At 38.6% G+C, this 9,400-nt stretch overlaps 1 pseudogene; it reads left to right on the top strand.

The window, feature by feature from the left end:
- Window positions 1–417: 417 nt before the first annotated feature.
- Window positions 418–9,400, top strand: part of LOC110201915 (cytochrome P450 3A4-like) — a 113,398-nt pseudogene continuing 104,415 nt past the window's right edge.

The raw sequence follows: 9,400 nt of genomic DNA, 5'->3' as shown, positions 1-9,400 counted from the left end.
ATCTTTGGGCAGAAAGCTGATGTACTCAGAGTACAGATTGAAGCATACCTTTTTCAACTTTCTTTTCCAATAAGGACTAAATGCAGCGCTTGGCACATGTAGGCACTTCATGCATGCTTGTTGACTCATTCGTTTGCATTTTAGAGCTCCATAAGACTTTAACTCCACCCTGGTTTTATCACCACTCTTTCTGAGTTTGTATTAGTACCATTGCTTATTTGAAATGACTAAGGTTAATCATTGTTTTCTGAACTCAACTGTCCATCACAGAATTTCATGAACTTTTTTTTCCCCTGCTGGATCGCAGTTTCATTGGCTGTCCCTTTAATGCCACTCCTTGTTTTACTGTCTATATATTCCTTTCAGAATTTGTCTGGAAATTACAATAGCACTCAAACTGAAAGTATTAAGAACAAAGGTGCAGAGAGGACGATAAGACAAAGAAATAAAAAGCGGACTAGAGAGCACAGCAATGGACATTATCCCGAGCTTAAGTGCTGGAACCTGGGTACTACTTATTCTCTTCATGACTCTCCTGTTTCTGTAAGTTAGAACCTCCCTTTTTTTACTCCTTTCAATTTATCAAGGGATTTGACTCAGCTCCTTTGTGACTATCACAGGATATTTCACAATGACTGATTTCTAGTTTCTCCTACTATTTGCAAAATGTATATAAGAATGTATTTGTCATTTAGTATTTCTCTAAGTGCCAATGCTGCCTTTCCTTGTTTATATCAATGAATTCTCATAGTTTGCTAGAAAAAGAACCAAGGAAAAGCAGATCCTTGATCAAAGGCTGTATTCTCTTCCATTGGTATTGTTCAAGTAATTTAAAAGCAAAGGAAACTCCTTAAAGAAACCTGAGTTTATGTCAATTTGTCTGTTTTTTTCTTATTACCTTTTCAATTTTGCTACCTATTATTTAACTTTTCACAGTTTAAAAGGTATTTCCTTATGTCCAAAAAATTATAGTTCATTTGCTAATGCTCAACTGGACCAAAACACTGCAGTCTTTTTTATCAGGTGGATTCTAGGAATTTTGTGTGATGTATTTCTGCATCTTCTTTTAAAAAAAAAACCTTTGAGGTGGGTGTGTCACCAAAAGTCCAGCATCTGTTTTCTGCTCCATCCATCTCTTTTAACTAATTACTGTCCTGCAAAGGCGGGGAACTAGAAAACTGGTCAATTTCATGGATATGTGTCAGAGACAGAAGGTTTTCGGTACGAAAAAATACATTGAAAAGGCAAGCAACTCAATATAGGTTGTACATGTACAGTTATGCAAAACAAGTCCATAGTAGACATGTTGTAAAAAACAAACTCTATTTCCCTTAATCCTATCCTGCCCTCCCATTTATTCTATTCTTTCTTTTGACCCTGTCCCTCCTCAGAATTATTTGCTTCTGATTACCCTCTTTCCCAATCTACCCTCCTCTCTATCTACCCCCTGCTCTCTTGTCCCCTTCTCCCCCTATTTTCCTGTAGGATAACACAGATTTCCATACCCAATTGAATGTGTATGTTATTCCCTCCTTAAGCCACATCCTATGAGAATAAGGTTCACTCATTCCCTCTCACCTTCCCCCATTTCCCCTCCACTGTAAGAGACTTTTCTTTTCTGTTTTTTTTTTGTGAGATAATTTACCCCATTCTACCTCTCCCTTTCTTCTTCTCCGAGTATCATCCTCTCTCATCCCTTAATTTTATTCTCCAGATATGACCCCTTAATCTTCAACTCATCCTGTGCCCTTTATCTATCTATCTACGTATACATACATATATTTTTTTCCCTCCAATTACCCTAATACTGACAAAGGTCTCATGAGTTATAAATATCATCTTTCCATTCAGGAATGTAAACAGTTCAATCTTAATAAGTCTCTTATGATTTCTCTTTCCTGTTTACCTCTTCATGTTCCACTTGAGTCCTGTATTTGAAAGTCAAATTTTCTATTCAGCTCTGGTCTTTTCATCAGGAATGCTTGAAAGTCCTCTATTTCACTGAATGACCACTTCTTCCCCTGAAAGATTATACTCAGTTTTGCTGGGGAAGTGATTCTTGGTTGTAATCCTATCTCCTTTGCCCTCCAGAATATTATATTATAATGTAGAAGCTGCTAAATCTTGTGTTATCCTGATTGTGTTTCCACAGTACTTGAACTGTTTCTTTCTGGAAGCTTGCAATATTTTCTCCTTGACCTGGAAGCTCTGGAATTTGGCTATAATATTCCTAGGAGTTTTCCTTTGGGGATCTCTTTCAGGAGGAGATCTGTGGATTCCTTCAATTTCTATTTTGCCCTCTGGTTCTAATATATGAGGGGAGTTTTCCTTGATAATTTCTTGAAAGATGATGTCTAGGCTCTTTTTTTGATCATGGCTTTCAGATAGTCCAATAATTTTTAAATTCTCTCTCCTGGATCTATTTTCCAGGTCAGTTGTTTTTCCAATGAGATATTTCACATTGTTTTCTAATTTGTCATTCTTTTGGATTTTTCTACTGTGTCGTGATTTCTCATAAAGTCACTATCTTCCAATTGCTCTATTCTAATTTTTAAGGAAGTATTTTCTTCAGTAATCTTTTGGACTTCCTTTTCCATTTGGCCAATTTTGCTTTTTAGGGCATTTTTCTCCTCATTGGCTTTTTGGACCTCTTTTGCCATTTGGGTTAGGCTATTTTTTAAGGTGTTATTTTCTTCAGTATTTTTTTGGGTCTCCTTTAGCAAGCTGTTGACTTGTTTTTCATGATTTTCTTGCATCACTCTCAGTTTTTCCTCTACTTCCCTTACTTGCTTCTCAAGATCCCTTTTGAGCTCTTCCAAGGCCTGGGACTGATTCATATTTTTCTTGGAGGCTTTGGATGTAAGAGCTTTGACTTTGTTGTCTTCTTCTGGTTGCATATTTTGATCTTCTTTTTCACCAAAGTAAGATAATATAGTCTGACTCTTTTTGCCCTGCTTGCTCATGATCCTGGCCAATTACTTGAGTTCTAAACTCTTTGTTAAGGTACGAATCTGCTTCCAATGTGGAGAATGTACTGTCCCAAGCTTCAGGGGTTTGTACAGCTGTTTTCAGAGATACTTGTAGGGACCTGTAAATTTTCAGTTCTTCCAAGGTGGTATGATAAGGGGCGAGGTGTTTACTCCTTTCCTGGCCTGCGACTACAAGTATTTCTTTCTGTCCTGTAACTGTGAGGAGGGGGTTCCCCTCCACAGCCACTACAAGCTCCACCACGCCAGCGTTCCTTCTCACCCCAGCACCGCTGCCCAGAACTATGGCCCAGATCCAAACAGGGGCAAAGCAAGAGATTCCTGCCTCAGCACTGGCAAAGAGATCCCTGCAATCCCTCTCTGATCAGCCATTGGGTTCCCCCTCAGTCTGTGGGCTGGAAGCTCTGGCAGCAGCTGCCCCCCCCACCTCCCCCCCCGGCCACACTCTTGGGGAATGGATCTGAGACCCTGCCTTCCTTTATCAGCACCAACAGAAACAGACTGTTCCCACTGACCTTCTAAGTTGTCTTTGGCATTGGTGGATTCAGGAGTCTGGAAACCTCCACAGCTGCCCGAGATTCAGTCCTCTGCGGCCTGCTCCAGGTTTGTTGTGGCCTGCACGCCCACGCCGCTCTATGCTGCGCTCCCAGCCCGCATACACCTTTCTTTCACTCTGTCTTTTTGTGGGTTCTGCTGATTCAGAATTTGTTTAGAGCCATTTTTTTATGAGTATTTGGAGGGGTTTGGAGGAGAGCTCAAGCAAGTCACTGCTTTCACTCTGCCATCTTGGCTCTGCCTTCAATATTCTTATATTTTTAAATGATCAATTTTGAAAATCCTAAGAACTCTGATCTTCATAATGATTAACTATGAGTCTGAAAGATTGGTATTTTAGAATTCTGTCCATCTCCTGACAGAGGTGATAGACTAGGAATACAGAGGGAGACCTGCACTTTTGTATATGGACAATGTGGGTATGTGTTTTGCATGACTATATATTTGTTATAGAGGATTTGTTTTCCCTTTTCTTTTCACAGTATGTGTGGGAGAAATGAGGATGGAGGGAGGGTGAGCCAATGCTTTTTAACATTAAATTATTATTTTTACCAAAAAAAAATGAAGCCAGTGTCTACAAGGATACTGAATGGTGGTTGCTTGGGAACCAAAGTTCAAGGGAAAGATAAAAAACAAGATAACAAAATATAAAATTTAGAGAGAAAAGAAATTATAAGATGTAGTCAGACAAAGGAATTTTAGAATCTTTGGCCATAGAAGTGGAATATTTGAAGTGATAATATCAAGGTTGTTATTATCCCTGTATGTGACTAATGGGAAGTGAAGGAATAGGTGTTGGCAGTTGAGATTAAGAGTAGAAATGGGGCAGCTAGGTGGAGCAGTGGATAGAGCACTGGCCCTGAAGTCAGGAGGACCTGAGTTCAAATCCAGCTTCAGATGAAACACTTCACACTTACTAGCTGTGTGGCCTTGGGCAAGTCACTTAACCCCAATTGCCTAAAAAAAAAATAGGGAGACCAGGGTGTTTTGGGGACTAACTGAATAATGATGTCCCCTTCCATAAGGGCAGGTTAGACTGAAAAGGGTAAGTTAGCCAGCATCTGGAATACTTGAGAAAAGAAAGTTGTAATCCAGTGTATAACTGCTTCCAGAACTGGATTGGGTAAGATATATCTGGAAAGAGTGAATCTCAAAGGAAGAAAAGTTACTAAGGATACCAGTGGAAGGGTATGGGTGTGGTAATAAAGAGCAAGGAAGAGTACACTGAGTCCTCTACCAGGACTAGTATATCTGAGAGCATGAGAACTCAGGAGATTAAGGGAATTGTGTTGATAATGGAATGCAGATCCAGAGGACACAATCAAAGAGTTGGGCAGAGGTGAATTGTTATCTGAAGAGGGTAGGACTATGATGTGCAGGGAAAAGAGAATGGGAAATAGAGGCAAGGGAAGTGGGTGATTTTTGCTTAGTCATCTAAGAACTCTGCATCAAATGGAAGAGTAAGTAGTAGGAGAATGCTAGACATAGAGAACAATCATCTCTCTAGTATCAAGGAGGGAGGGATATTAGGAATAATATAAATAGTTCTTCAAGTATATAAGGTCTTAACACTAAGAGGTGTTGTATCTAAATCTTTGGTGTTGGGGTGGGTCATTAAGTTTAGTGAAAGATATTGGAAACTGTGATTGCAGTTTCTGGTGTTCTGGTCCTAAAAATGAGTGGTCTGGTGTGTAAGGCATCACGGCTGAGTTGGGCCTGGAGAGGTGGGCTTCATATCTGAGGCTCTTTACCTGAGCTATCTTGGTTGTATGTATGGTGCATTGCCTGTGGACTGGGTCAAGTCTAGCAACAAAGACTTGATCCTAGTCACAGTACAGTAGAGTTCAGCTGTAGAAATGATGTAATAAATCCAGATGGAGGGATATTATATTCCAATAGTAATACTGATGATGGTTTTCTTGAGGCTTGCCAAGCTTACCTACACCTAATGTCTTGTTTTAGTCCTTACTGAATCTCAGGTGGCACTTCAAGGAATCTCAACCTGGCCTCACATGTCTCAGGATATTTGTGGAAGCCAGGAAATATTTCTGGAAGTGCCATCTTGGCATCAAGATTTGAGTGAACCAAGCTTTACCTCAGAGTTACATTTAGAGCTCCTCCCCTTCTGATTACTGACAAGTGGACAATACCATTTATGTCTTTGGTCTTTGCCTTGACTCTAATGTCTTTGTATTTTTCATTCACTATACAGATATGGGATCTGGGCACACAAGCTCTTTAAGGACTTGGGAATTCCGGGACCAACACCTCCTCCTTTCTTTGGCAATGTTCTTTCTTATCACAAAGTGAGTTTTTTTTTTTTTTTTTGAGTTCTCCTTTACTCTCTTTGGACAGTGTAAAGACATTTGCTCTTGGCTCAGGAGACTTGGGTATAAATGCCAGCTCTGATACTTATTACCTATGTGACTTTGGGCAAATCAGTTGTTCTCTTCAGGCCTCAGTTTCCTTATCTGTAAAATAAGAGGTCCAGACCTTCAGCTCAAGATGTAGGATCTTGTGATTCTTTATAAGACCTCACATTTCCTGCATTTAAGTTATAGTGCACTTGCCCTTCATTGTTATAGGATGAAGTATGTAGTAGTATTCAGGCCCTCTTTTCCTTGAACAAAGGGTTTCATTAACAAGTCTTAGGTACTGAATGTTGTACACTAAATTCTGCCTGAATGAATGTCAGTGTTATTAATACTCTCTGGCAGATTTAGCCATTGATTCATAGGGCATTTCCTTTTGAGCCTGGTGCCTTTAGTGCTCTAGGGGATAAGGACTAGACCTGTGATTTAACTGATACAAGAACTCCCAGGTGAGGTAATGGCTGTAATCGCCTGACTTTTCCCAGCACTTTGAATCTTGGAGTATTACCTACAGCATCAATTACTTACCTTGCACAAGGTCACCCAACCAGTAAGTGTGAGAGGCAGAACTTGGGTTCTTGGATTAGAGGCCAGTTAGGAAAAATCTCTGTGCCTTTCAACTGAATATATCAGAGCATTTATCTCCAGATGTTGATGCATTGATAGGAGAGACTGCATGTGAAGCTCTAGATCAGAAGATGTGTCATGTAATGGTAAGAACTAGAGTCTAAAACCCAGATTTTTGGGTTAGTGGCTGAGGTAGGGCAACTGTTCACCTTTTCTGTCCTTCATTGTACTAATTGTCTCATCAGGTTGTTGTAAGAATCAAATGAGACACATTGACTCAAGAAATGAATGTGAAACAGCTTTGGAAAGTGTAAGATACTACTGAAAGTAAAAGGGATTTGTCAGAGGATTTCATCATCACAATTATTTTAACAATAATCTTTTAATGAACATTTATTAATCATTTACCTTGAGTGATATACTGCGATAGGCATTACATTAGGATACTTAACATGGGAAATACAAATTTGGGGTCAACTATTTTTAGAAAAATTAGTTTCTTTTGTAATGCTGTGAGCTTTACACATTTTTCTACATCATTTTGAGAAGAGGTCCATAGGCTTTTCTAGACCACAAAATGGTCTATGACATTTACATTGCTAAGGACCCCTGACAAGGGGAAATACAGAGATGAAAAAAATCAGTGATAGATGTCCTCTAGGACCCTATTACCCAGTACAGAGAATGACATATATTAAGTTAATTGCAGTTTAATTGAGAATATAGTGAGACCATAAGTTTTATAAGTGTTTCAATCCATTTCATTAAGTGCCTACAATGTTCAACGCACTGGGTTACACATACAGTGAACAGAGCAATCTCTACTTTAAACAGTCTGTCATAGCATAGAAAAAAGCATTAGAGTTAAACTCAAGAGAGCAAGGATCCTGGAGAAATCTCTTTCTGTTGGAGAGATCAGGAAAGACTTCATGGAAGTGATCACATTTAAGCTGGGTCAGATGTCAACAATTAGAGATGGGGGTGGGCAGAGACCTCAAAGCAGAGTGAAGAATATAAAAACAATAGTAAAAATTACAATTACTTTATATTTAACTTCATAATATAAGGCATTTTTTAACATTTGTTACTATGAATTCAGGCCAATACCTGATTTTAAAATTCTTTTTTCAGGGTTTGGCATATTTCGACATGGATTGTTCTAAAAAATATGGGAAAATCTGGGGGTGAGTACTCTAAGTAATTTTTTGATTATACCTACTTATTTCAATGGTCAGTCACCCATAGCTCCCACTCAACCCAAATATATTTGTGAAGGTAGAGGTATAGGAAATCTGTTTAATGTCACAGAATTCTAATTCAGGCCCTCCGATGCACCCAGTATGATATAACCCTTGCTCATGGATTCTGTAAAAATCCCTTTGTTCAGTGTTATGACAACATGAAGGTTGAAGAAATAAGGAAACATTGGATAAAGTACTTACCATGTAAAGACCTGCTGAGCAATACAGATATAAAGACATAACTGAAAAAGAGTTGCTGCCCTGAAGCAGTGTTCCGTTCTATTGTGCAATTCAACATGTAGAAAGAATAGTAATGAACAAAGATGATCAAAGCAGTGATTACATACAGGCCAATGAGGATAACCAATATTTCTTTGAGAATTACTTATACTTCAAAAGACAATTCTTTCACTTGCTTTAATCTGTTGTCTAGAATCCTATTAATTCTGACCCATAAATTTGGACCCAATGAATTTTTGGTAAGATATACTTAGTAAATATCATTCTTATTGAGGTTGAGGCATTAAGTAATAGCAGAATTTTTAGAAATGTCAGAATTTTGTGTGACATTATAAACACAAGTGCAAATTATGTTATATAACGAACTAATTTCACTTTAATTTCAATGAGTATCCAATGATACAATGGTTAACATTGGTGTAGCACCTGATACCCTGTAATTCTGTAACCTCCTAGTAGCTGCCTCAGATCCTAGAGATTTGGGAAGAAGGCCAGAATCCCCTCCAAATCTCAGCTCTTGAGTACCAACACAAATGGTTTGCTTTTACTAGTCAGCCACAGAACACACAGTCCATAAGAGGAAATATAACTAAACAACAATGAATATTAAACAGCAATAGAGGATGCCTTTTTAAATTTTGAGTTCACTCTCCCACAAGCACACTAAAATTCAATGATGAGAAGAGATCTTCATTGGAATTATGCCTGGACAACTACACTTTAGTACACATCTAGGCAGAGCACAGGTGCGAAGGGATAGTTATACAAGGAGCACGAGAACAAGACATGTGTTTACAGGGACATCTTACGTCAGCAAAACTGCATAGCTGTCAATGTCCATTTCTGATGTTATTGTGCTACTCTATTAGACTTATTCTTCACCAAACATCTTCCACCAGGTCTTTCCTCCTCGTCTTACATCTTAGTTACTTTGGTACACCAAGATTCTAAATTTTATCTTCAACTCTCAGGAGGGTTATCTATTTATAGGTTGTGCGTAAGCATGCCATGCTAAAACACTTCTTATACTGTCTTCATGATCCATTCTCATCATTTTAGGTGCAAGTACCCACATGATTCATCCTGAATATTTTTCCTTACTCTAATCAATACAATTATTTCCCAGGCCCAATCCAACCCAATTTTTCATCACCTATTGCTTCTGTGCTTTCCAGAACTCTCATCCTTCTTCTAAAAACATTCCTCTACATCTATTAACTTTTCAACCAGCTTGATTTCTAATTCCTTGCTTTAATAGAAACCTGACCCTCTCCTGAAAATGCCATATCCCTTAAAATGCTTTCGGCTCTGTCTCCTACTCCCTCCACCCCTTACTCATAGAATAAGAAGATGGAGAAGGCATATTCTTTAATCATCACTGCTGTTTCCAAATCATTCTTCTTTTTCCACTATTCCCTAAGTACTTTCCCTTTTATCT

The sequence above is a fragment of the Phascolarctos cinereus genome, unplaced genomic scaffold (assembly GCF_003287225.1).
Source record: "Phascolarctos cinereus isolate Bilbo 61053 unplaced genomic scaffold, phaCin_HiC Scaffold_4;HRSCAF=312, whole genome shotgun sequence".
Taxonomy (NCBI): Eukaryota; Metazoa; Chordata; class Mammalia; order Diprotodontia; family Phascolarctidae; genus Phascolarctos; species Phascolarctos cinereus.
This window is presented reverse-complemented; position numbering and strand designations above follow the sequence as displayed.